This window comes from Chenopodium album, chromosome 21 (genome assembly GCF_948465745.1).
Source record: "Chenopodium album chromosome 21, dcCheAlbu1.1, whole genome shotgun sequence".
NCBI classification, from domain to species: Eukaryota; Viridiplantae; Streptophyta; class Magnoliopsida; order Caryophyllales; family Amaranthaceae; genus Chenopodium; species Chenopodium album.
Genome location: NC_137854.1, coordinates 14,461,794 through 14,468,894, shown reverse-complemented (window position 1 = coordinate 14,468,894; position 7,101 = coordinate 14,461,794). Strand labels below are relative to the sequence as shown.

General features: G+C 37.0%; 1 pseudogene; it reads right to left on the bottom strand.

Moving 5' to 3' along the window:
* Positions 1 to 4,099: 4,099 nt before the first annotated feature.
* On the bottom strand, positions 4,100 to 6,808 carry LOC145600479 (glutamate--tRNA ligase, cytoplasmic-like; annotated as a pseudogene).
* Positions 6,809 to 7,101: the final 293 nt, after the last annotated feature.

The following is a 7,101-nucleotide window of genomic DNA, read 5'->3' as shown; positions in this document are numbered from 1 at the left end:
TGTTTATAGGAACTGTACGTTTCCTTCTCACTTTATGTCGACGTGCTGGTTTCCAGTCTTTCCACCCTGCATAATGTTGGCAACTTGGCATCCTGCTGTTTTACAGAAAATAAAAATGGCAGTGTCTCACCCCCCGCCCCCCTTCTTTCTCTGGGTTCACATTTGCATTGATACATCAGTAATTTTCTTTAAGCTTGAACTCTAACTTCTACACTCGCGTTAAATTGTCCTGCTTGTGGCTGTGAAGACAGCATTTTTAGAGCAGCGAATGTATTGAATTTGTTACGCATGTGACACCTTTGTTGAAAATTACTAGCTGTTTGTAATTTTGTATTACCTATTGATGCAGTTCTTCTTTCATCTGATCATAATTTTTCAGTTTCATATTATTGCCCGTCTTCAACAACTATACTTATTGGATTGTTTTCCTGTAGAAGCAGAATTCTAGGTTGGTGATCAACATTTTTTATTTCCCAGGGTACATAACCTACTGAATGACAATACCTGAAATTTTCTGCATGTTTTATTGTGGTAGTAAGATTTCTCCATGTTTCAATTGCTAATTCACTTTGTTTATCATCTGTTGATTTTCTTGTTTGTCATGATATTCTACACTTATTCTGCTTGTGTTGGCCTTTCCATAGCATGTCTTTAATCACTTTACATTGATTAGGGAGCTTGAATCTGAACATCTCTAGACTCCGATTGAGGCAAGGTTTATCATTCATACCTAGCTTAGCTTTATGCCTTTAATCTCGTACAATGCATGATTTTTACAAAATATTTATGAATTACAACTTTTAGTATTTTTTTACGAGAAAAATAATAATATCATTGATGAATATCTATATGGCATCTACAATAAAGATTTGTAAACCATAGATTTAGGGGCCGTTTGGTTCACCCAAGGGAATCGGAATGGAATGAAGAAAGGTAATCAAAGAGAATGGAATGAAACCCATTCTTTTTAACATGTTTGTTTGTTTTAAAAAAAACTCCCAAGAATCACAGCACCATAGCACCACCACGACACAACCGCAACACCTCCAATTTCAACAGTTATAGCTACCCACATCTTAGCAGCCGCCCCTCCTGTCCTCGAAAAACCACCCCTCCCAATCTCCCCGACGTTACTTCCACAACAGGTCGATTGCTCCCAGGTTCAACAACAACACGACTATGTAAGTCATTATAAGCATCAATCCCAAAAGACACAAATTGATGAAACTTCGATTCACACAAATCAATTGTTCGTTGAAAAGAGAGTGGTGTTTTGGATTTCAATTGATCAACATCAAGTACAAGTTGGAGTTTACCAGAATCCGAAGATGAAGATTGGGATTGAGAAGGGTTGTTTCGCTTGATAGGGTTTCGGCGAGTGGAGCACCGGTGCCGGCGACGAGGAGAGAAGGGTTTCAAGGGTGAGGGAAACGGCGGCCGACGGTCGGGAAGAGGTGGCTGAACGGTGGGGTAGGGCAGCAAGGTGGTGGTTGGTGTGAGGTTGGTGGTGTAGTGGTGATGGGGGGAATGGGAATGCAAAAGGGGAGGGGGGTGGGGAACGAGTGTAGAGGGAAAATGGGTGAACCCAAAAATAAAAAGGGGTAAAGGGAATGGGAGAATGTGGCAAACAAACAATAACAAAGGGAATGAAACCCTCTCATTCCCATTCCCTTTTTTTATAACCCCCAACCAAACGCCCCCTTAGAAAATAATAACATAACGTTTACAATCAAAATCATAACTATTTTGCATATTTGACATAGCTCACGCCTCACACTCCACCGCTTCAAGCTTAATAGACGCGAGCAATGTTTTCGATGTCTTCACATCTTTTCAATTAGAGTCGTTTGCAATTAGCGCTGATGTTTTGATCGTAGAGTTGATGAAAACCCTAAATACATATGAATTCAAATCACCATCCCAAATATTATTAGAACCCTAACAATAAGATTCTCATCCATAAATGAGAATCAAAATCCCATAAAATAGGAAAATTACAATTATACCTTAATTTAGTTTTACGATAAACAAAATTTTAAAATTTTAAAACTAAAGAATTACTTCTTATATTTTTATACGAAATGTATAAATAAAACAACTTGAAATTTATATATACTTTGTAATAAAAAGACCTCAAGGGTTTAATTTAGGTTTGAAACCCTCATGGTTTAATTAACCTTTCATGCCATGAACCGCCATAGAGTTTCGAGTATTGTATTGATGTTTAGGAACACTAGAAGTAGGAATGGTGAATAATTATAATATATATTAGATTATGATATGAAAAGAAGAGAAATTAGATAAAAAAAATAGAATGTGAGAGTCCAAATTCAAAATTTAACTTTGCCCATAACCTTAACCTTAGATAGAGCACGAAATTTATAAGGTAGAAGTCGAAAAATAGAATAGAATTTGTCGAACATGTGCCGTCGCGCCAAAAATTAGCACACCGCATTATGAAAACAAGTGTCGTAATACGGCAAGGGAGCACCGTGACATAGCAAAGCATGCTTCACATAGTGCATACTAGCGCCTCGCGCCAGATTTCTAGCTCGCGGTTCACGCACAAGATCGGAATTTCCAATCCAATTTTTTTATGCTTTACATGTTTGGCGTAGAAATTTACTAGCATAATGTCCATGCGATGCACGGTTTATAAATCAAATTACTAATTAATCCTGTAGGAAAAAAAAAAAAACAAATGTTATTCAATTATCACTACTACAAAAATGGTCAAAGGAACCTATAATAAAATACCCGTTAATTAATTCAACGGCTCTCTTTAATATATTAGATCTGATATTAGAGATAACGGGTCTCTTATATATCAAAGGGCCCACTTAAAGATGGAGGGAAAAGAATAAGAGACCCTTAATTGACTTAACGGGTCTCTTATGTATCAAAGGGCCCACAATAAGATGAAGGGAAAAAAGTAAGAGACCCTTAATTGACTTAACGAGTCTCTTATATGTGTCATGGCCCACCATTAAAAGGATTGATAGCAAAACCCTATTTCTTTATCTTCATATTCCCCATTTCCTATCACGCCGCTTTCCTTTTCTCTCTCTCTCCTCTAATTTTTCTTTTCTCTTGGAGCATAAACTGTGCTTCCGTCGGCCTCCTTCTTAGTGTCGGTGGTCACTTCCACCTCCTCCTCGCCTCCTCATTTACGGTGTGTTTGGATAGAAGGAAATGGAAGGAAAAGAAGGGGAGGGAAATGGAGAGATGTGATGTGATATCTTTCATTTGGATAACAAATGAGGAAGTAGGGGAAATGGAGAGGAGAGAAATGGAGGGATTAAATTGTAAGAAAATGATCCCTCCAACAGATATCAACGGACTTTGTTATCATGGAGCTGAAGAAATAGCAGCTCATATTTTCTGGTAATGTGAATTAGAAGTTTGAACTGACGTATGATGTATTTGATTGCTTATTGTTGGTTGTTTTGCTTGAGGACCCAAAGATTTAGCATGGTAAAATTGGATATGTTTACATTCAACTTTTGTTAAGAGTAATAAGATTATATTCAACTTTTGTTAGTGTTCCAACTTCCAAGTTGCCAAGTACAAATTTAAAATCCATTGGATTTGAGTGATTGTAACAAGGATAGACTAGTTTCAATAACATTAATAATATTGAGAAAAGCTTCACAAAATTAAAATCGTAGCAATTTAACTACAGTAACTAAGAGCTATGAGTTAAGGGCTCAATGAGTTAGCCAAAGCACAAAACCAAAAACTTCAGACATCATCATAATATAATAATTTGGTTAAGGTGTAGTGAAAATCCACACAGATACACATATTACATATCCACTGAGAGTCATGAAAAGGCTACTGGCTTTAAGAAAATCGTTTACATTTAGCAGTTCTATAATGACAGTAAAGAAATAACACAAATGGTCTTAATTAATGTTAAACACCCTTGAAAATTCTGCAACTTGCTTCTTAAGCACACCAATTAAGTTATTAGATAAACTAAATACTTTCAGCATACTTAACTTTCAAGGAGTTACTGCACAACATACTTCCTTCTTAAACACACCAATTAAGGTATTAGATAAACTAAAGGCTTTCAGCATACTTAACTCTCAAGGAGTTACTGCACAACATTATGCTGCCTCCCATCTGGAATAGCGAAAAGAACAATTGGCTTCGAATGTTTGTAAAATGGTACATCACATCTGAAATAACCCTTTCTCTCTAATTGAATGATATCTCCAGAAATCAGATACCGCATGTTTATGTCCCCAAGTGCGAAGGTGTCTTTTCTGGTGACAGGGTTAAGTGCCTTAAAAAACTCCTCCTCTTCCTGCATCTTTTCCTTCTTTCCCTTCTCACCTTTCTTTTTCTTGATTTTGACCTGAGATAGAAAACGAATTCAATCAATAAACAAATTACTGGAAAAATTAAAAACAATTGTTATACAGAATGGTTGTCTAGGCAGTACCAGCTTCTCCTTAGTAATCAGATAATCAAACTCCACAAGCTGAAGCCGGACTAGTTCATCTGTCTCAGGAAGCCAAGTCAGCTTCAGCTTAGTTGCTTTAACAGATCCTTCGAGATGCAACACTCCTAACAACTCCACAACAATACCCATCTCATTCCGCTTGATTTCTTTAATAATACAATTTCCCCAATCCATTAAAGTCACCTCATCATTAGCAGATATGTTCAAAGCATCAGCATAATCAATCCATATATTTTTGGTATAAAGTGTGAACTTATTTCCTGCTTCTTCAAACTTTTTATGCCGAGGCATGATGCGCACAAAGGGCTCTGCAGGGCCATTAGCAAGGGTTATCAGCACTCGGTGTTCCTCGAGCACAGCAGTATGTCTTGGACAAATGGGATCAATGATCTTTTTATTAATGGTCCACAGTTTATCCCATTGCATCAGATTTTGGTTTGTGGAAGCCCCCTGCAGAACAGCAGATAAGTTCAGGATTTGCACATACATAAAACATACTCGCAGAAAGGCACTTTCGACTTAAAATTTTCATTACATTGCATATCACAGAATCAACAGAGCACAGGTTATATACAGTTGGAGCAAAACAAAATATAACTACGAATTATACCTGTTCACCTATGAATTGGGTAAGTGCCTCTATCTTAAGACCTTTGCGCACCATCCCTTGAATAGTAGGTACACGAGGATCATCCCATCCGTCCACTCTTCCATTTTGCACAAACCATAGAAGCTTATGCTTGCTTAAAAGTGTATAGACCATACTCAATCTACTAAATTCATAAAAACAAACTTTTCTAACTCCCATATCCTCTTGGATCATGTGACATTGATCATCACGGTCACGATATTCATTTGACCGAAGGACATGTGTTATGCCTTCCAAAGCATCTACAAATGGACTTGCAAAGTCATAGGTTGGGTATAGCTTATATTTGAAACCAACCCGATGATGGTGAGCTAAATTGCACCTGTAGTAAACAGGGTCTCTGAGACACTTGTTTGGATTCTGGAAGTCTAATTTGCCCCTTAGACAACACATCAGGCCTCTGTCAGATCCCACAATCATTTCCTTCCATAACTCCAAATTCTTACTTACACTATTGTTCCTGCACTTCGATTCAACCCCTTTATCCCTTTCAATCCTCATTTGATCTACTGGTGTATCATCCACATATGCTTTACCCTCACGAATCAATTTCTCAGCCATATCCATCAACTAAGGGAAGTAATCAGATGTATAAGTTACAGCATCATAAACAATGCCAAGAGTAACAATATCTTTGAGAAGACTCTCGACAAACTCAGTGCTTGTGTCATCCAATCGCACAATCAGGCGACCTTTATACTTATCAACAAAATATTTATTGAGCAATGCTGCTTTCGAATGGCCTATGTGGAGATATCCATTGGGCTCAGGGGCAAACCTCAGACAAACCTTTCCCACTTCAGCATTAGGAAGATCAATTTCAGGCACATTAGAGCTATATGTTTTCTTCTTCTCAATACCGCCACTAAACAGTCCCAAAATGGTATTCAAAGATGAATTATACTTGGACATCAAAGTGTTGTACCATCTCCCAAGATTCTTATACTTAAATAACTCCCTGAAGCTTTCACTCTTCTTACCAAAATCTGTAGGTAGCAAATGCAGTTTGTCAGAAAAAGAGTACAGTAGCACATATCATCTTATTCATTTACGACAAAACAATGAGAAAAAAATTTAGCTAATCTCTGTAGATTCTTACATGAAAGAGCCGACCATAAGGCTAAATCTGCTATCGACAAGTTCTGACCAACCAAATAGGTACATGACGAAGGCATACAACTATCAATAATGCTGCAAGTTCTTTCAAATTCAGATCCTTCATTGAAGATGGGAAGGAAATCAAGCCACTCATCAATCTAAATGCAAACATACATAAGTGTTAGGCAGTAAACAGATAATACAGCAACCTATTATTAGAAAGAACCTTGAAATTCACCTTTCCGGATTGAAATGCATCAACCCCATAAAACTTCGAGTCCGACGCAGCATGTCCAATGTATCGCAAAAGAACATATGTGCCCTTCAGCTCAGACCTAGAATAATAAAGAAATTTAAACAATACTTTTTGACACCCAGATTAATAACAAGTTGGATAGCAATCATTAATATTCATATTTGAGAATTGTGAATAGAGATAGTAGGGCAAAATACCCATTAGGAAATATGAGTAAGGGATCACTACACGATGTAAGTATAGGATCTACAGACACGGGAATGCCACCAACATAACAAGCAGCCATAACTGACAGCGGAACGTTATTAGATGCGACTTGTAAATTGAACGTCATCTCTAAAATGGACCTGATAAATAAGATTATAAACTTTTAATTATAGATAAAATACTCTCCTTAGAGTCAAACCTTTAAGGGCCGTTAACCATTAACAAATCAGTAACACCTAATTCAGTTGAATTTGCAATCAATAAACTACTAATGTTGCAACTTGTTTCACAAATCAAATCATTAATAAGTAACCACAGTTTGACTATTCTTAATTCCCCCACCCCTATGTTACTCAACCATCATAAATTCTATTCATAAAATAGCCGAGGCAAACCCTAAATGAATTACTAACAAAATAA